Below are 21592 nucleotides of genomic sequence, written 5' to 3' on the forward strand. Positions count from 1 at the left end.
AGAGAGAGAGAGAACAAGAGAGAGAGAGAGAGAGAGAGAACAAGAGAGAGAGAACAAGAGAGAGAGAGAGAGAGAGAGAGAGAACAAGAGAGAGAGAGAGAGAACAAGAGAGAGAGAACAAGAGAGAGAACAAGAGAGAGAGAACAAGAGAGAGAGAGAAGGAGAGAACAAGAGAGAGAGAGAGAACAAGAGAGAGAGAGAACAAGAGAGAGAGAACAAGAGAGAGAGAGAGAGAGAACAAGAGAGAGAGAGAACAAGAGAGAGAGAGAACAAGAGAGAGACAGAGAGAACAAGAGAGAAAACAAGAGAGAGAGAGAGAATAAGAGAGAACAAGAGGGAGAGAGAGAGAGAGAGAGAACAAGAGAGAGAGAGAACAAGAGAGAGAACAAGAGAGAGAGAGAACGAGAGAGAGAACAAGAGAGAGAGAAAACGAGATAAAGAGAGAACGAGAGAGAGAGCAAGAGAGAGGGAGAGAACAAGAGAGGGAGAGAGAGAACAAGAAAGAGAGAGAACAAGAGAGAGAGAGGAGAGAACAAGAGAGGGTGGATAGAAAAAGAGAGAGAGAGAGAAAGAACAAGAGAGAGAGAGAGAGAACAAGAGAGGGAGAGAGAACAAGAGAGAGAGAGAACAAGAGAGAGAACAAGAGAGGGAGAGAGAACAAGAGAGAGAGAGAACAAGAGAGAGAGAACAAGAGAGAGAGAGAGAGAACAAGAGAGAAGGAGAGAGAAGGAGAACGAAGGAGAACAAGTTGCGAGATAGAGAGAGAAGGAGAGAACAAGAGAGAAAGAAAGAGAGAGAGCGGAATGATTGCAAACGCTCCCTGTGCAGCGCAGCCTGATGGCGTCGCCCCTTTAAATTCTGCAGAGCGTCTCAGCCCTGTGCATACATGTGAGTGTAAGGTGGATGAGCCCAGCCAGTGACATCAGAGTCGTCTGTCATCTCATATCGCAGTCACATGACTCCAGATCACACAAATACAATCTCATCATCATATCGCAGTCACATGACCTTAGATAGCACAATGTCATAGTTGCACAGATACAATGTCATCGCTGTATCGCAGTCACATGACTCGGGATCACACAATGCATCCGGAAAGTATTCACAGCGCTTCACTTTTTCCACATTTTGTTATGTTGCAACCTTATTCCAAAATGAACAATCCCCCATAATGACAACGTGAGAGAAGTTTGTTTGAAATCTTTGCAAATGTATTAAAAATAAAAAATCCCATGTACACAAGTATCACAGACTCCTCCCATGTACACAAGTATCACAGACTCCTCCCATGTACACAAGTATCACAGACTCCTCCCATGTACATAAGTATCAGACTCCTCCCATGTACATAAGTATCACAGACTCCTCCCATGTACACAAGTATCACAGACTCCTCCCATGTACAAAAGTATCACAGACTCCTCCCATGTACATAAGTATCACAGGCTCCTCCCATGTACATAAGTATCACAGGCTCCTCCCATGTACATAAGTATCAGACTCCTCCCATGTACATAAGTATCACAGACTCTTCCCATGTACATAAGTATTACAGACTCCTCCCACACAGGCTCCTCCCATGTACATAAGTATCGCAGGCTCCTCCCATGTACACAAGTATCACAGACTCCTCCCATGTACATAAGTATCAGACTCCTCCCATGTACATAAGTATCACAGACTCTTCCCATGTATATGAGTATCACAGACTCCTCCCATTTACATAAGTATTACAGACTCCTCCCACACAGGCTCCTCCCATGTACATAAGTATCGCAGGCTCCTCCCATGTACATAAGTATCGCAGGCTCCTCCCATGTACATAAGTATCACAAGCTCCTCCCATTTACATAAGTATCACAGACTCCTCTCATGTACATAAGTATCACAGGCTCCTCCCATGTACTCAAGTATCACAGGCTCCTCCCATGTACATAAATATCACAGGCTCCTCCCATTTACATAAGTATCACAGACTCTTCCCATGTATATGAGTATCACAGACTCCTCCCATTTACATAAGTATTACAGACTCCTCCCATTTACATAAGTATTACAGACTCCTCCCACACAGGCTCCTCCCATGTACATAAGTATCACAGACTCCTCCCATTTACATAAGTATTACAGACTCCTCCCACACAGGCTCCTCCCATGTACATAAGTATCGCAGGCTCCTCCCATGTACATAAGTATCGCAGGCTCCTCCCATGTACATAAGTATCACAGGCTCCTCCCATTTACATAAGTATCACAGGCTCCTCCCATGTACATAAGTATCACAGGCTCCTCCCATTTACATAAGTATCACAGACTCCTCCCATGTATAAGAGTATCACAGACTCCTCCCATTTACATAAGTATTACAGACTGCTCTCACACAGGCTCCTCCCATGTGCATAAGTATCGCAGGCTCCTCCCATGTACATAAGTATCACAGGCTCCTCCCATTTACATAAGTATCGCAGGCTCCTCCCATGTACTTAAGTAGCCTAAGGAGCCTATTATACTTATGTACATGGGAGGAGCCTGTGATACTTGTGTACATGGGAGGAGCCTGTGATACTTATGTACATGGGAGGAGTCTGTGATTCTTGTGTACATGGGAGGAGCCTGTGATATATATGTACATGGGAGGAGCCTATGATACTTGTGTACATGGGAGGAGCCTGTGATACCTATGTACATGGGAGGAGCCTGTGAAACGTATGTACATGGGAGGAGCATGTGATACTTATGTACATGGGAGGAGCCTGTGATACTTATGTCCCTGGGAGGAGCCTGTGATACTTATGTACATGGGAGGAGCCTGTGATACTTATGTACATGGGAGGAGCCTGTGATACTTATGTCCCTGGGAGGAGCCTGTGATACTTATGTACATGGGAGGAGCCTGTGATACTTATGTCCCTGGGAGGAGCCTGTGATACTTATGTACATGGGAGGAGCCTGTGATACTTCTGTACATGGGAGGAGCCTGTGAAACTTATGTACATGGGAGGAGCCTGTGAAACGTATGTACATGGGAGGAGCATGTGATACTTATGTACATGGGAGGAGCCTGTGATACTTATGTACATGGGGGGAGCCTGTGATACTTATGTACATGGGAGGAGCCTGTGATACTTATGTACATGGGAGGAGTCTGTGATACTTATGTACATGGGAGGAGACTGTGATACTTATGTACATGGGAGGAGTCTGTGATACTTATGTACATGGGAGGAGCCTGTGAAACTTATGTACATGGGAGGAGCCTGTGAAACTTATGTACATGGGAGGAGCATGTGATACTTATGTACATGGGAGGAGCCTATTATACTTATGTACATGGGAGGAGCCTGTGATACTTTTGTACATGGGAGGAGCCTGTGATACTTATGTACATGGGAGGAGCCTGTGAAACTTATGTACATGGGAGGAGCCTGTGAAACTTATGTACATGGGAGGAGCCTGTGATACTTATGTACATGGGAGGAGTCTGTGATACTTATGTACATGGGAGGAGCCTGTGATACTTATGTACATGGGAGGAGTATGTGATACTTATGTACATGGGAGGAGCCTGTGATACTTATGTGCATGGGAGGAGCCTGTGATACTTATGTGCATGGGAGGAGCCTGTGATACTTATGTGCATGGGAGGAGTCTGTGATACTTATGTGCATGGGAGGAGCCTGTGATACTTATGTGCATGGGAGGAGTCTGTGATACTTATGTGCATGGGAGGAGTCTGTGATACTTATGTGCATGGGAGGAGTCTGTGATACTTATGTACATGGGAGGAGCCTGTGATACTTATGTGCATGGGATTTTTTTTCATTTCTTTTATTTTTAATACATTTGCAAAGATTTCAAACAAACTTCTCTCACGTTGGGGGATTGTTCGTTTTAGAATGCGGCTGTAACATAACAAAATGTGGAAAAAGTGAAGCGCTGTGAATACTTTCCGGATGCCCGTTATACATGTCATCATCATATCGCAGTCACATGACTCCGGATCACACAGATACAATGTTACTTATTTATCTTTATATTTATCGGTTTATCCCGTGACGTCCATACAGAGGGATCCCAGAACTCTCATTGGACAGGAAGGAAAAAAACGAATTTGTTTCGCTTTCTCCGATAATAAATATCTGCAGTTACACGTGGAAGCCACATGGCGGCGTCTCGGCTCCTCTGATAAAGGAGGCCATACACGTATTGATTTGTGATCAATCTGGCTACAAAAAGTGATTTGTCATCATTTAAAAGCTCAAACAATTATAATGAATACAGCCTATCAATAACGATCTATCAATAACGATCATTAAATTGATACGATTCGTTGTTTGACACACAAGCAGATATTCATTCGATCAATCAGAAACGATCACAAAAACTCTGCTTTAGCCAATCAGCTTGTCAGCATCAAAATCAATCAAAAAGGTAATTCAATTGATTCAATGGAGGATCTGTGGTTTACCATTCTGGTCTAAATTGGTAATTTTACGGTGGCCACACCCCCTCAGATCTTATTATAGATTATCCAATCAGTGTACAAAGCAATCCAAATGATCGAATTGCAAACAATTAAAAGGCTAAAAACAGAAACGCTTCAATAACTGATTGAAATATTTTCCGATCGATTTCTTCCAATAGGAATAATTGATCTATAGTTGACAAACCCGATATGCCAATAAGTGGAAATCAATCAATAGTTCAGATATGATTGTAAATGATCGATCGTATCTCTATCATAATCTGAAAGTGATCAGAGATCCGAAATGTTACATCTGTCGCCAGAACAAGAGGCGAGGGGAAATCTTCCAATGGTGACGACTAACGGGAGATTTCCTTCCACTTCCTGCTGGGTCTCTGAGACAGGAAGTGAAGGGAAATCATTCAAAAGCCAAAAGAAAGAAAGAAAGAAATATATATAAAAAAAAAAAAAAACACATAGTTTTATCCCTTCTCTACATTGTCATTATGGGGGATTGTTTGTAGAATTTTGAGGAAAATATTGAATTGAATCCATTTTGGAATGGGGCCGTAACATAACAAAATGTGGAAAAAGTGAAGCGCTGTGAATACTTTTCGGATACGTTGTATATCTAACATCACCTGTGGTCTAAGAGGGGATTTCCATCCTGTTGGGTCTCTGGGACAGGAAGTGAAGGGAATTCAATCAGAAGACATACAGGAAAAAAAATAAACATAAAAAAAATCAAATAAAAATAAATAAAAAATAAACTGAAGGAAGTTTTCTCCTTCTGTACTGTATCTGACACATAATAAAACAATGTAACATGTCAAGAGGGATCTCACTTCCTGATTGGCTGAAGCCATTATTATTATAATTATTATTATTATTAAGCGGATAATTTGTTTTCTTTTGTGGAATTATTAAATACCAACAAACAACGTAACATGTCAGGGAAGGATCACTCTTCCTTGTTGGCTGATTCAATTTACTATTATTATTATTATTATTATTATTATTAATAAGATAATAATTTGTTTTCTTTTAGGGAATTTTGAAATCCCAACAAACAATGTAACATTTCAGGTGGGATCTCACTTGATTGGCTAAATCCATTATTATTATTATTAAGATAATTTGTTTTCTTTTGGGGGACTATTACATCTGAACAGACAATGTAACATGTCGGGGGGGGGGGGGGGCTCACTTCCTGATTGGCTGAATGCATTTATTATTATTATTATTATTATTAAGAGGAGAATTTATTTTCTTTTGGGAAATTATGAAATCCCAACAAACAATGTAACATTTCAAGTGGGATCTCACTTCCTGATTGACTAAATCCATTATTATTAATATTATGGGGAGTTATTAAATCCCAACAAACAATGTAACATGTCAGGGCTCACTTCCTGATTCAATTTATTAATATTATTATCATTATTATTAGGAGGAGGATTTGTTTTGTTTGGGGAATTATTAAATCTCAACAATGTAACATGTCAGCTGGGATATCACTTCCTGATTGGCTGAATCAATTATCATTATTACTATTATTATTATCATTATTATTATTATTATTATTATTATTATTATTATTATTATTATTATCATTATTATTATTATCATTATTACTATTATTATTATCATTATTATTATTATTATTATTATTATTATTATTATTATTATTATTATCATTATTATTATTATTATCGTTATTATTATTATTATTATTATTATTATTATTATTATTATTATCATTATTATTAGGATCACTTGTTTTCTTTTGGGGGACTATTAAATCTGTAACATGTCCATTATTACTATTATTAAGAGGAGAATATGTTTTCTTTTGGGCAATTATTAAATCCCAACAATGTATCAAGTCAGCTGGGATCTAACTTCCTGATCGCATGAATCCATTATTATTATAATTTTTTTTTTTTTTAAGGGTGGGTTATTAAATCCCAACAAACAATGTAACACGTCGGGGGGATCGCACTTCCTTATTGGCTGGTTCAATTTATTTGTATTATTATCATTATTGTTATGATGATTTGTTTTGTTTGGGGAATTATTAAATCCCAACAATGTAACAAACATGTCAGGTGGGGGATCTCACGTCCTGATTGGCTGAATCCATTTATTATTAATATTTTTATTATTATCATTATTATTATTATTATTATTACTATTATTACTATTTTTACTATTATTATTATTATTATTATTCTTATTATTACTATTATTATTATTATTATTATTATTATTCTTATTATTACTATTATTATTATTATTATTATTACTATTATTACTATTTTTACTATTATTATTATTATTATTCTTATTATTACTATTATTATTATTATTATTATTATTATTACTATTATTATTACTATTATTACTATTATTATTATTATTACTATTATTATTATTACTATTATTACTATTATTATTACTATTATTACTATTATTACTATTATTATTATTATTACTATTATTATTATTATTATTACTATTATTACTATTATTACTATTATTATTATTATTACTATTATTACTATTATTATTATTATTACTATTATTATTATTACTATTATTACTATTATTATTACTATTATTACTATTATTACTATTATTATTATTATTACTATTATTATTATTATTATTACTATTATTACTATTATTACTATTATTATTATTATTACTATTATTATTATTATTATTATTATTATTATTACTATTATTACTATTATTACTATTATTATTATTATTACTATTATTATTATTTGGATAATTAGTTTTCTTTTGGGGAATTATAAAATCCCAGCAAACAATGTAACATCTCAGGGGGGGAACTCACTTCCTGATTGGCTGATTCCATTGTGAGAATTCCTTTTCTGTTGGGGAATTATGAAATCACAACAAACAATGTAACATTTAAACACAGGATGACATCTGGATGTAAACAATAAATGTGAAGAGATGAGGACAGGCAGAGGGCAGGCTGGGATCCTGTGTACTCAGCCCCTCCCCCTCCTCCTCCTCCTCCTGTGGGCCCCCCCCCCCCCCCCCCCCCCTTGCAGTGTGTGGCCACTTTAAGCTGAGCTGTGCAGCCTGCCATTCCCAGACGCCATTTCCTGGGAGATGAGAGAGGGGTCTGAGGCTGGAGGAGGCTGCAGAGACTCAGGTGAGTGGTGCCCAGGCCCTGGGGGTGCAGCCCCCCCCCCCCATATCTTTGTGTGGGTCCAGGGCTGACTCTTTGTTTCCAGCTCTCTCTCTGTGTCACAATGTATCACTTGTTGCACTCTCTCTCTGCTCTGTGTGTGTGAGAGCTTCACCTCTCCAGGATTTCTGGACTTCCAGATTGTGGCATTCCTTGGTGGTTGGCCATACACGGGCCAAGCTGGCCGATCGCTCCGCTGTTTTTGGGGGGGATTTTTTCCTGTGTGGTCTGTAGATAGAGGTGAGGTGAGGGGGGGGGTGTCTACTTTTAGAAGTAGATGAATTCAATACGGGACATCAAATTTTGATCTTTTCCCCACCGCGATCTGTCGCTGTGATTGTTTGAGCCCCATATATGGGGAGACGTCCTTCGTAGCGCCGCCGCCGTTGCGCTGAATGAATACAGTTTGTTATATTGTGATGCGATAATCGTAAAGTCGCTGTAATAAAATTAATTGTATTACTTCTCGGCGCCGTTCCCGTTCACGAGATGTATGATGTAAAGCGCTGCGCAAACTGTTGGCGCTGTATAAATCCCGTATAATAATGATCTTTATTTAGTCATGTGACTACAATTAACAAATCTCAATGGACTTAAAAAAATGTAAATAACTGTCGCGCCTTTTTATTTTAGTTATTTTATCTGTAAGGCTCCATTCACGCCGCGGGGCGTTCCGGAATCGCGGCAATGCTATTCTTAGCAGCACCTCAAACGCGGTGCGATTTTTGTCGCGTGATCAATTCTATCGTGGAAAGCTTGTCACCCCCCCCCCCCCCCCCCAAAAAAAAGGGGTGCAGAAGCAAACCGTTGGCGCTGTATAAATCCTGTATAATAATAATCTTTATTTAGTCATGTGACTCCAATTAACAAATCTCAATGGACTAAAAATAAATGTAAACTGTCGCGCCTTTTTTATGTTATTTATTTTGTTATTTTAACTGTAAGGCTCCATTCACGCCGGGGCGTTCCGGAATCGCGACAGGACGCGTTTGCAATGGCAGTATTTAACGCCACCTCAAACGCGGTGCGATTTATTTTATTTTTGCCGCGTGATCGATCCCATCGTGGGAAGCTTGACGCAATGCTGTTTAACGCGATTTTATCGCACTGTGTGATTGGGGCGCCGTTAGGAAGTAATGGCAATCGCAAACGTGTCCCGCGATTCCGGGAACGCCCAGGTGTGAGAAGAGCCTTATGGCCCGTACACGCCATCGGAATATCGTACGACGGATCGTATGACTTTTTTTTTTTCAGTTACATGTAGAAATGTAATAAGTCGCAAAAATTCTCGTACAACAGAAAAGTGATGTCATATAGATTTTTTTTGTATATAGTTGTAATGTATTTGTATTTTCGGATGACGGCGACACTGACTGAATGAAAATCGTACGATCGGGTATCGTAGGAGGAAAATGTTTGTGCTTGTCCGATCGAATAATATCGGATGAATTGTCGCGATCGGCTCTCGAAATTTAGTGTACGGCCGTTTTCGTCTGATATTCGGATCGCGTGTGCGTCCTTCTCCTGGAATGTAGAAACATTGGGGCAGATCCACATACATGTAGATCGGCGCACCGTATCAGAGATGCACCACGCCGCCGTACCTTACCTGGCGCATTTTCGAATCCTCAGCGAGTTTGCGCCGTAAGTTATGGCGGCATAGTGTATTTCTGGCAGCGGATTTGAAATTGGGCAGGTTGGGGGCGGGTTTCATTTAAATGAAGCGCGTCCCCGCGCCGAATGAAATGCGCATGCGTCGCCTGGAAATTTCCTGACGTGCATTGCGCTAAATGACGTCGCTAGGACGTCATTTTTTTTTTAACTTGGACGTGAGTTACGTCCATCCCTATTCACGGACGACTTACGCAAAAAATAAAAATTTAGACGCGGGAACGGCGGCCATACTTAACATGGCAATTCTATGTATACGCCGAAAAATACCAGCTTTAACTATACGCCGGAAAAAGTCGACTACAGACGACGTTAGAAAATGCGACGGCCGGGCGTACGTTCGTGGATCATCGTAAATCGCTAATTTGCATACTCGAAACGGAAAACGCCACCCAGGGGACGCCGAAGAATTGCATCTTGGATCCGAAGACGTACGCCTGTCAGATGTAACCCAGAAGCCGTCGTATCCTGGTTTGAGGATTCAAAACAAAGATACGACGCAGGAAATTTGAAAATACGCCGGCGTACTTCGTCTGTGGATCTGGCCCATTGTATCACTTCTGCTTCATTGTATCCCTTACTTTGTACTGCACCACAGCATATGATGGCGCTATATGAATGAACAGTAATGTTTATCCTCTGGGCCGGCCCGGTTGTGGCCGCACACTGTGTACTGTCTGTGTGTGTTCAGTACATGTGGGCGGAGTTCGTACTTTTTTTTTTTTTTTTTTTTTGTACTGCGCCACTGTATACGATGGCGCTATATACACAAGTAGGAGGCCAGGACCGGCTCTGTGGGAATGGCCGCACACTGTGTACTCCTGACTCTCTGTATTTAGTATCTTGTCATTGCGATGGAACCAAGGTCTCCAAACTGCGGCCCGAGGCCGCAGTTTACGCCGGCGTACTTTCAAATTTCCTGCGTCATATCTTTGTTTTGAATCCTCAAAACAAGATACGACGGCTTCTGGGTTAGATCCGACAGGCGTACGCCTTCGGATCTAAGATGCAATACTTCGGCGCCCGCTGGGTGGCGTTTTTCGTGTCGGGTATGCAAATTAGCGATTTACGACGATCCACGAACGTACGCGCGGCCATCGCATTTTCTAATGTCGTCGGCTTTTTTCCGGAGTATAGCTAAAGTCTGAAGGACAGTAGATTGGCACTTTGTTTGAAAAGTTTGGAGACCCCTGCGATGGAACATTTGTATGCTGTCCGATGGAAAGATTTTATGCTTTTTGTGTCAGTTATTGTTTATATCACTCTGTACTGCACCGCTGTGTAAGATGGTGCCATGTGACTTGGTCATCTTTCCTGACACGGCGGCACACATGTAGTGATGGTGGGCCGGCCTAGTTGTGGCGGCACACTGTGCGCTTGTACAGGTCGGGGTGGTTGCCATTTCTTTGTACTTTCTATATATTTATATTTTGTACCATTTTTGTCCTTTTTTGTATCACATTCTACTGCACCCGGTGCTGGGACAAAGTCATCCAGAGCCCCGGGTGACAAACTGCACCCCCCCCCCCCCCCCCAAGATGTACGAGTAATATGTGTCAGCAAAAATCCCCCAAGTGCTCAAAACTGGGCACATATATACTCTACTACTACTACTCCACAGGTGCGAATCCACCACTACTACTACTACTACTACTACTACGCCACAGGTGCGAATCCACCACTACTACTACTACTACTACTACTACTACTACTACTACTCCACAGGTGCGAATCCACCACTACTACTACTACGCCACAGGTGCGAATCCACCACTACTACTACTACTACTACTACGCCACAGGTGCGAATCCACCACTACTACTACTACTACTACTACGCCACAGGTGCGAATCCACCACTACTACTACTACTACTACTACTACTACTACTCCACAGGTGCGAATCCACCACTACTACTACTACTCCACAGGTGCGAATCCACCACTACTACTACTACGCCACAGGTGCGAATCCACCACTACTACTACTCCACAGGTGCGAATCCACCACTACTACTACTACGCCACAGGTGCGAATCCACCACTACTACTACTCCACAGGTGCGAATCCACCACTACTACGCCACAGGTGCGAATCCACCACTACTACTACTACTACTACTCCACAGGTGCGAATCCACCACTACTACTACTACTACTACTACTACTCCACAGGTGCGAATCCACTACTACTACTACTCCCCCCCCCCCCCTCGCCAGGTGCGAATCCACTACTACTCCCCCCCCCCCCCCCCCCTCGCCAGGTGCGAATCCTCTACTACTACTACTACTCCCCCCCCCCCCCCAGGTGCGAATCCTCTACTACTACTACTCCCCTCTCGCCAGGTGCGAATCCTCTACTACTACTACTACTCCCCCCCCCCCCCCAGGTGCGAATCCTCTACTACTACTACTCCCCTCTCGCCAGGTGCGAATCCTCTACTACTACTACTAATACTCCACAGGTGCGAATACACCACCACTACTGCTACTACTACTACTACTCCCCCCTCCCCAGTTGCGAATCCTCCTCCTCCTCTACTACCTCCCCCGACCCAGGCGTGAATCCTCTACTACTACCACCACCTACCCTCCCCAGACGTGAAGCCTCTACTACTACCTTCCCTCACCAGGTGCGAATCCTCTACTACTACTCCCCCCCCCCTCTCCAGGTGCGAATGCTCTACTACTACTACTACTACTACTACTTCCCCCACCCCCCCTCCAAAGGTGCGAATCCTCCTCCTCCTCTACTACCTTCACCTCCCTAGATGTGAATCCTCTACTACTACCTCCCCCTCCCCAGGCGTGAATCCTCTACTACTACCTCCCCTCCCCAGTCGTGAATCCTCTACTACTACTACTACCTCCCCTCCCCAGGCGTGAATCCTCTACTACTACCCCCCCCCCCTCCCCCAGGAGTGAATCCTCTACTACTACCCCCCCTCCCCCAGGAGTGAATCCTCTACTACTACCCCCCCTCCCCCAGGAGTGAATCCTCTACTACTACCCCCCCTCCCCCAGGAGTGAATCCTCTACTACTACTACCCCCCCTCCCCCAGGAGTGAATCCTCTACTACTACTACCCCCCCTCCCCCAGGAGTGAATCCTCTACTACTACTACCCCCCCCTCCCCCAGGAGTGAATCCTCTACTACTACTACCCCCCCTCCCCCAGGAGTAAATCCTCTACTACTACTACCCCCCCTCCCCCAGGAGTGAATCCTCTACTACTGCCCCCCCTCCCCCAGGAGTGAATCCTCTACTACTGCCCCCCCTCCCCCAGGAGTGAATCCTCTACTACTGCCCCCCCTCCCCCAGGAGTGAATCCTCTACTACTACTACTACTACTACTACTACTACTACTACTACTACCCCTCTTCCCCCAGGAGTGAATCCTCTACTACTACCCCCCCTCCCCCAGGAGTGAATCCTCTACTACTACCCCCCCCCCCCCCAGGAGTGAATCCTCTACTACCCCCCTCCCTAGGAGAGAATCCTGCACTACTACTACTGCTACCCCCCCCCCCCCCATCCCCAGGAGCGAATCCTCTACTACCTCCCCAGGGGTGAATCCTCTAAACTTTGAAAAAACGTACTTCCTGCACTACTTTTGATACTTTTCAGGTGCAATTTGCATTGACCTCCGCACTGCGCATGAAGCTGCACCGATGTCTTCCAAGTCGCACCGACGCGCAGCTTCGAAATCGTCCCGTTTTTCAGATGAAGTCGCACAATTTCAAAGCTGCAGTCAGTGTGAGGGGGGGAGGGGGAGGGGCTTCTTGTCAAAGATGAAGTTAGAAGTTTACCATGTTGTGTGTGTGTGCGGTGTACATACCTCTAGAATTCATTATACTTGTCTATGAATTTTTTTTTTTTATATATTTTTCTGTATCCATTCTTATTTGTAACACTTTATGACGGCGCTACAGAACACGACAGCGCTATATAAATAACGGTGATTTTTCCCGCGCTCTGTGTACTTTGTATTGGTTGTACATTAATGAATTCTGTTCTCGTAGAACTCGGTGTCCTTGTCTGTGGGAGAATTTCTATATATTTGTTCTTCTTTGTACTACACCACAAAATATGTTGGTGCTATATAATGTTTTCTCTCCCCTGGGTGTTGTGTGGAATGTGTACACTTCCATTGTGTGCTGTGACATGATATTGTGACACTTGTCACCTCCATTGTGTCCCCCCCCAGATGTTGTGTACACGCCCCATTGTGTTCTCAGGGCAGCGCTTTGTCTCTTGTGTACATTTTATTACCTCCAAACTTTACACAAGGATAAGACTCGTTATTTACAGCCCTGAGATCTCATTGGCCGGCAGAAAATTACTCTCACCTCTTTGAAAATAAGATTCCTTATCCTGGTGTTAGTTTCTTGAATTGGACTTATTGTTGTCACGTCAGGCTCCTCCTCCTCCTCCTCTGGCTCCTCCTCCTCCGGGGGAAGATGTTTTATTTCTCTTTTTTTCAGGAAGGAATTTTTTTTCCCCTGCTGTAGCAAATTGTATCTCATGCTGTGCTGGTTGTTTGTTTTTTTTGTTTTTTTTTGCCTTCCTCTGGATCAACTGTGGTTATAGAATTGTGATTGTACGTTATTATTTTTTATTTTTTTTCAACTTGACTATGACTATGACCGCTCCACAGAGAGCCAGAACGGGGATCTGTCAATGTAAACAAACAGATCCCCGTTCTGACAGGGGAGGAGAGACAGATCTGCTGTTCCTAGTGATCACAATTGTGGCTCCCCCCCCCCCCTTTTTTAGTTTTATAGCGTTTTTGATCAAATATCGCCAAAAGAGCTTTATTTGTGGTAACAAAAACATAAATTTTGTTTGGGTACAGCATCGCAGGGCCGCGCTATTGTCCGTTAAAGTGACGCAGTGCCATATTGCAAAAATGGCCTGGTCATTAAAGGGGCCAATCCTTTCGGTCCTTAAAGGGGTTGTAAAGGTGAATGTTTTTTCACCTTAATGCATCAAGGTGAAAAAAACATCCAACGGTAACGCCCCCCCCCCCGAGCCCCCGTTTTACTTACCTGACCCCTCGAAAGTCCCGCGCGTCCACGTAATCCTCTTCGGTTCCCAGCCTGGCCGTTGATTGGCTAGGCTGGACGGATTGATAGCAGCGCAGCCATTGGCTGGCGCTGCTGTCAATCACAGCGGATGATGCGGCGCGCCGGGGGGCGGGGCCAAGTGATACAGTTGGCGGCCATGCCCGCCGCTGTATCACGGGAGCGCGCTCGCAAAAGCTTTCCACCATGCAAGCTTGCATGAAGGTGGAAAGCTTTTGCGAGGAGGAGCCGAGACAGCCGCCGAGGGACCCCAGAAGACTGGATTCGGGGACACTCTGTGGAAAACGAGCTGCACAGTGGAGGCAAGTATAACATGTTTGTTATTTAAAAAAAAAAAAAAAAAAAAATTCTGCCTTTTAGTGTTTCTTTAAGTGGTTAAATAACGCAAAATGCGTTGACCGTGCTAAAACGAGCTTCTCCATTGGGGGACCTCAGAAGAGGAGGATCGGGGCCACTCTGTGCACAACCAACTGCACAGCGGAGTAAGTATGACATGTTTGTTATTTTATGCATTTTACAGAGTTCCAGTGCAGAAAAAATGCAGTATGTGTGCGTGTTTACAGATGAATAAAATATATAGTACTGGTGTAACTATGCCATTGAAAACCATATAACCTACTTTTTCATACGTTTTTGATGCAAAAAAAAAAGACACTGCGCTGCATGTGGTGTGAACTGATCTTAAATGTGCCTAAAAAAAATAAAAATTAAAAAAATAAATAAAATTGCGTTGCATGTGCTCATAAGCAGCCCATTAATTTCATTGGGCTGCCTCGCGCGGCAAATGTGGCAAAGTATTTTTTTTTTTTTTTTTTGAGCTTCGCACTTTTATTATTATTATATATTACAGCAAAACAGGCGCTTTTTTATTTTTATTTTGGGGCACCATGAATGCTGGTGCATATTTGGTAAATTTACACAAAATTTGCGTAATTTTGCGCATGTTCACAAAATGCTGTAGTGGGAATGCAGCATTTATATAAAAAAATAATAATAATAAAATTCCCGTTGCGGGGCATGTCTGTAACTTGACGTTGAGCTCTGTGCAGGTTCTGGGTGACGCGCTGAGCAGGTTTTATATTTTTTATTTGATTGGATGAGGATATTGTAGCTGCAGGAAATTTGGACTTCGGCCTCCTCGGCTGTGTGTTTCGTTCTTTACTCCAGATTCGGGTCAGTAGAAATATTTGGGTGTGTTCGGGGGAGGGAGGGGGGGGGGATGTATTGAAGTGTTTTTTTTTTTGTTATGCGTCCAGCAGTGCTTCTTCGCTGGGAATTGTCGCAGTCCGCTCTTCAGATGGAACCTGAGAGAAGAAATTGTGTTACTTTGTAACATTTTGACATGAATAATATGTAATGTCACTAAAATCTATGATAACCTGTGTTATTGTAATTATTTAATTTATTATTTTTGGCCGTTGAATAATCTCTGGTGATCCTGCCATGAAGGTCCCAGTTTAGGCTTTTCCTGTGATAGGGTGACAACAATCGTGCTCCTGTGTTGTCACTTGCACTTCTTCCTTTTGGAGATGACACAAAAGACCGTTTCCGCACACATTCGCCAGGTTCGGCCTGATCCTGAATTCATTTGTCCGCTTTCTGGGTGGGCACACCCAAATCATGCCTTATTTTTTTTATTTTTATTTTTTATGGGCTGGTCTTGCCCCACCTCCTAAATTTGGGAACCGCCCACCATGCCAACTTTATGAGTTGGTTGAGCCTAGACTCCACATCTAACTATATAGACCAGGCCTGTCATACCCTCCTTCATGGGTTTGGTCCAACCCTGACTCCACATCTGAATATGTTGGGACCACCTATCGCCCCTATTTTTATGAGCTGGTCCCACACAAATGCCCCCTTTCAATATGTAAGGACCGCCCATCACGCCAACTCTGAGTTGGTCCCATCTGTCTCTAAATAGGTGGGTGTGATGGGCAGTCCCTACATGTCGGTCCCACCCAAACCCCACCTCTAAATAAGTGGGAACCGCCCACCATGTAAAATGTATAGGTTGGTGCAGTGCATAGCTCCCAACTGTCCCTGATTTCGAGGGACTGTCCCTGATTTGGAGCAATGTCCCTCTGTCCCTCATTCCTCCTCATTTGTCCCTCATTTTGGTCTGATCTCTATAGTTGTATATAAAATGCACTGTTTATCTATCAAAAAGTTTCCCAGCGCTAAACTTTCATCTGATTTCTAAATTGCTGCATTTGTAAATTCCAAAAGCCAATATAAAGGAATAGTAGTGGTAAAAAAAGCACTTGTGGGTTTAACCAATCTTTATTTTTTTGTACAATTCTCCTTTAAGGGGGCGTGGCAAGGGGGTGTGTCCTATGCCTGCATACTTTTGCTGATAGGTGTCCCTCATTCCCATCTCAGAAAGTTGGGAGGTATGGCAGTGTCATTAGTACAGTGACAGTGTATAGCAGGGGCGGATTGACAACTCATGGGGCCCCCGGGCAATAGAAGATTATGGGGCCCCCCGGGCTTACAGATGGCCACCATGCCAGGAGGCGGGGCAGCTAAAATCTCAGGATTTTCACATCAAAAGCATGTCGGTTTCAGACATATCAGGGACAGATGTAAAAAAACATAGATTTTTACATACTGTCCCTGGTTTTATTGAGCCTGGCAACCCTGATGGGGCCCCCTAGTGGCATAGGGCCCTCGGGCAGTGCCCGAGAGCCTCAATGGTCAGTCCGCCCCTGGTGTATAGTATTGGCACTGATCACTGTATTAGTTACTGGTGATGTCAGTTGATCAGCCCCCCGCACCTGCATCAGTTAGTTTCAAATTGCCCACCACACTATCACAGTCCCATTTGTAAGTTACTGATCACCGCCAATAAAAGTATAAATAAAAAATAAATCAATATATATATCCCATAGTTTTGTAGATGCTATAATTTTTTACACAGACCAATTAATACAATCAACACTTTAAAGGGTTTCAGAGACATGAAGCAGAATACATTTTGCCCAAAATGAATGGAGAGTATATATATATATATATATATATATATATATATATATATATATATATATATATATATATATATATATATATATATATATATATATATATATATATATATATATATATAATTAATTCTGTATAGATTTATTTATTTTAAAATTAAAAAAGAAAGCTCTATTTGTGTGTGGGGGTGGGGGGGAATTATATAAATTTAGTTTGGCTACAGCGTTGCGTGACCGCACAATTACCAGTCAAAGTAGCTCAGTGCTGAAAACCAAAAACCTGGCCTGTCATGAAGGCCATATTTTATGTTTGGCAATATGCGCAATTCGTTTTCGTTCTGACTTCCGTCTTCCGACGAAATTTCGAATTTAACGAAAACCGTTTAACAAATTTTTCCAAAAATTCAAAAGAACGAAAATCTGAAATGACTATTACTAATTGGGTATTGGAATTTCCCTTTCAAATTTTGGCTGTTGGTGAGCGTTCCCAATACTAATTTATCCAAAGTTATGAATTAAAACGTATTATCAATTTTTTTTTTTTGCGTTCCATTCATTTTAGATGCAACATTCGTTGTTTTGGATAATTCGTCACTTCGGAAAAACTTGTATTCGTTGTGTTCTCGAGTAGCCAAATTTGAAAGGAAATTCCGATATCTATAATTGTAATAGTTTATTATTGGCTAGTTTAGTATTTTTGGATTTCCGTTCTTTTCAATTTTTTTTTTTTCGGGTCTCCGAACTTATTAGAAATTATGAATTTTAATCATAACAATTTGTGTGTAATAAAAAAAAAAAAGTGTGTGTATATGTAATATATATATAATAAAATATTTGGCTTTTTTTTTTCTCCATACATAAGCCTGGAAATTGCTCTGCTCAGGTGTGAATGTGACCTTTTTAGAGCAACATGTCAAAGTAATCCTGGGCATATCAGGTTTCTTATTACAAGGAGGAAATTTGTGATAATTTGTAGTAAGTGGCGTGGAATGGTAACAAAAAAAAAAATGCATTGTGTATAGAAGACTTTTTTTTTTTTTTGTCTTTTTTTTTTTTTTTTGTGCTGCTCGCCCCTTTTTATTTTTCGTAAAGCCGGTTCTGCATCTAGTTGGACTGGTCTGGTAGAGAAGTTGTAGGACTGTCCCGCACTTCCTAAAATAAACGCTTACCTGTCCTGCAGGGACACTTTTTTTTTTTTTTTTTTAATTCCTCTGGAGTAGACAAATCTGCAGCGGAGAGTCACCAATATTTAGAATATTGTTACAATCGATTACCTTTAAAGCTGAGTTTTTTTTTTTTTTTTTTAATATAAATAATTATATTATATATATATATATATAAATAATTATATTATATACAATATATAAAAAAAAACTCAGCTTTAAGGTTAATCGATTGTAACAATATTCTAAATATTAGTGACTCTCCGCTGCAGATTTGTCTACTCTAACAAAAAATTAATTAAAAAAAAAAAAAATCATTGTTAATTTAAAATTTTTTTTTTTTTTTTTTTTCTCTGGAGTAGACAAATCTGCAGCGGAGAGTCACCAATATTTAGAATATTGTTACAATCGATTAACCTTAAAGCTGAGGTTTTTTTTTTTATATATTATATATAATATAATTTATATATAATATAATTATTTATATTAAAAAAAAAAAAAAACTCAGCTTTAAAGGTAATCGATTGTGACAATATTCTAAATATTAGTGACTCTCCGCTGCAGATTTGTCAACTCCAGAGAAAAAAAAAATTAAAGTAAAAAAAAAAAAATCATTGTTTAAAAAAATAAAAATAAAAAATTAAGTGAACTGTGGCAGTTAAGTCGGAGGGGGGGGTTGTGTCCCTGTAAGACAGGTAAACGTATATATATATATAATTAGGGCTGTTACTGATCAGAAATTTTCTGTTTGATTAATCGTTTTTTTTTTTGTTTGTTTTTTATCGACTAATTTTGATTATAACGCACACACAGATCCAACTACTTTTAGCTGATCTCCTTGCAGGCTGATTCCCAGTGCAGCTACCAACCACTGGAAACATGGATAGCAGGATACAAAAAACACACAAAGGCAGCGCTCGATGGGAATAGCATTAACTTTTATAGTCTTCAAGTAGGTAACCAAATAAATATTGCACTGGAGATAAAATCGATGGAGCTACATAAACTGTAAAAACGGTGCGAGTAATACCAAACGGTAGCAAAAGCAGTCATAAAAACATGTAGCCAAGTATGATACTGGTATAAAAATGTGTACAACGATACCACTGCTGAATCCAGTCAATCCATCAGTCCGTCGGCATGTAGATGTCCCATGAAGGGAACTATCACAACTCCCAGTGGATGGCTGTAGAATCCCAGGTTGATAGAGGGAAGTGATAGAGGGAAGTGTAACAGCCCTTGCGTGTGGCAGATAGTGAGGTCCCGCCGGCATGCAGATATGAAGGCACAGCAAAGGAGCCCTTCAGATGGACACAAGCCCCGCCGGTGTCCGTGACGTTACTGGATCTCCGACGGAACTCCCTGAAGGCCCAGAAGCCGGCGGAGAGGTGAGTACCAATCAAAAGAATTTTGATCGATCAAAAAAATTAAAGATTAATCGATAAATTAAAAGTTAATTTGCACAGCCCTAATATATATATATATATATTATATTTATATTGGCCAGCAGCTACAAATACTGCAGCTGCTGACTTTTAAAAAATGGACACTTGCCTGTCTGGCACGCCCGCGTTGTCAGCAGCCGAGGCTGAACAATCGCTTGGTCCTCGGCTGCTTTCGCCGCCATCCTCGTGAGGGAATCGGGCAGTGAAGCCTTGCGACTTCACTGCCCGATTCCCTACTGCGCATGTGCGAGGATTGCGGCGCGCCGTCGCTGTTCCCCGCTCTTTCCTGGGAACAGTGTTTCCCAGAAGACAGCGTGGGGGGTGGTGACGTGACAAGGTTGGATTCTCTGTGGGGGTCAACCCGGAAGTGGTGCAAATACCTGTCTCGGACAGGTATCTGCACCCCCCTCCCCCCTGGTGGGTGGTTCCCAAATGTGACACCGGAGGGGGAGAGGGATCCAAAAAGCGGAGGTTCACTTTTTGTGTGAACCTCTGCTTTTTTTCAGATATGTTTTTGTTGCTAGAAAATTACTTGGAACACCCAAACATTATACTCCCAACACCCTAGAAAATAAAATGGCGGTCATTGCAATACTTTTTGTCACACCGTATTTGTGCAGCGGTCTTGCATGCGCACTTTTTTTTTTTAAAAAACATACACTGTTTTTAATAAATAAGACCACAGTAGAGTTGGCCTAATTTTTTTTATTTATTGTGAAAGATAATGTTACGCCGAGTAAATTGATACCCCAAACATGTCGCGCTTCAAAATTGCGCCCGCTCTTGGAATGGCGACAAACATAAAAAATCTCCATAGGTGACGTTTAAAAAAAAATTCTACAGGTTGCATGTTTTGAGTTGCAGGTCTAGGGCTAGAATTATTGCTCTCGTTCCAACGATCGCGGCGACACCTCACATGTGTGGTTCGAACACCGTTTTCATATGCAGGCGCTGCTCAGGTGTGCGTTTTTTTTTTTTCTTCTGCGCCCGAGCTCGTCAGGACGGGCCGCTTTAAAAAAATAAATTATGTGATGTCGGTTCAAAAAGACCTCATATTTACACTTAAATGCAAAAAATTGTCATTTGAAAAAATGACAGATGGCCCTTTAAGAGCTATGGGCGGAAGTGACGTTTTGACGTCGCTTCTGCTATGGTATGGAGATGGGAGGGCCCCCCCCCCCCCACTCGTCTTTCCCACTCGTCTCTCTACCCAGCCACGACAAGGACCCGATCGCCCCCGCCGCTACCGAAGGCTCCGGTAAGCGCCGGGAGGGGTGCCCCTCTCCCGCCGCCAAAAACAGGGATTTCGCAGCGAATCTGCTGCAGAGACCACCATTATCATAAACCGGACCACCGCCTTAAGACGAGGATATCTGGGTTTTGGTAGCCAGCTGCTGCCATAACGGAGAGATCCCGCTTTAAAGTGCCGACGTATATAGTCGTGCGGCGGCCTGGAAGTGGTTAAAACCCAATTGGAGGAATCTAGGGAAGCACTACCGACAGTTTTCTGGTGCTATGGCCCTAAAAACAAAAAGGGGGGGGGGTGGTCAACCAGTCC

Source organism: Rana temporaria, chromosome 6 (assembly GCF_905171775.1).
Source record: "Rana temporaria chromosome 6, aRanTem1.1, whole genome shotgun sequence".
NCBI classification, from domain to species: Eukaryota; Metazoa; Chordata; class Amphibia; order Anura; family Ranidae; genus Rana; species Rana temporaria.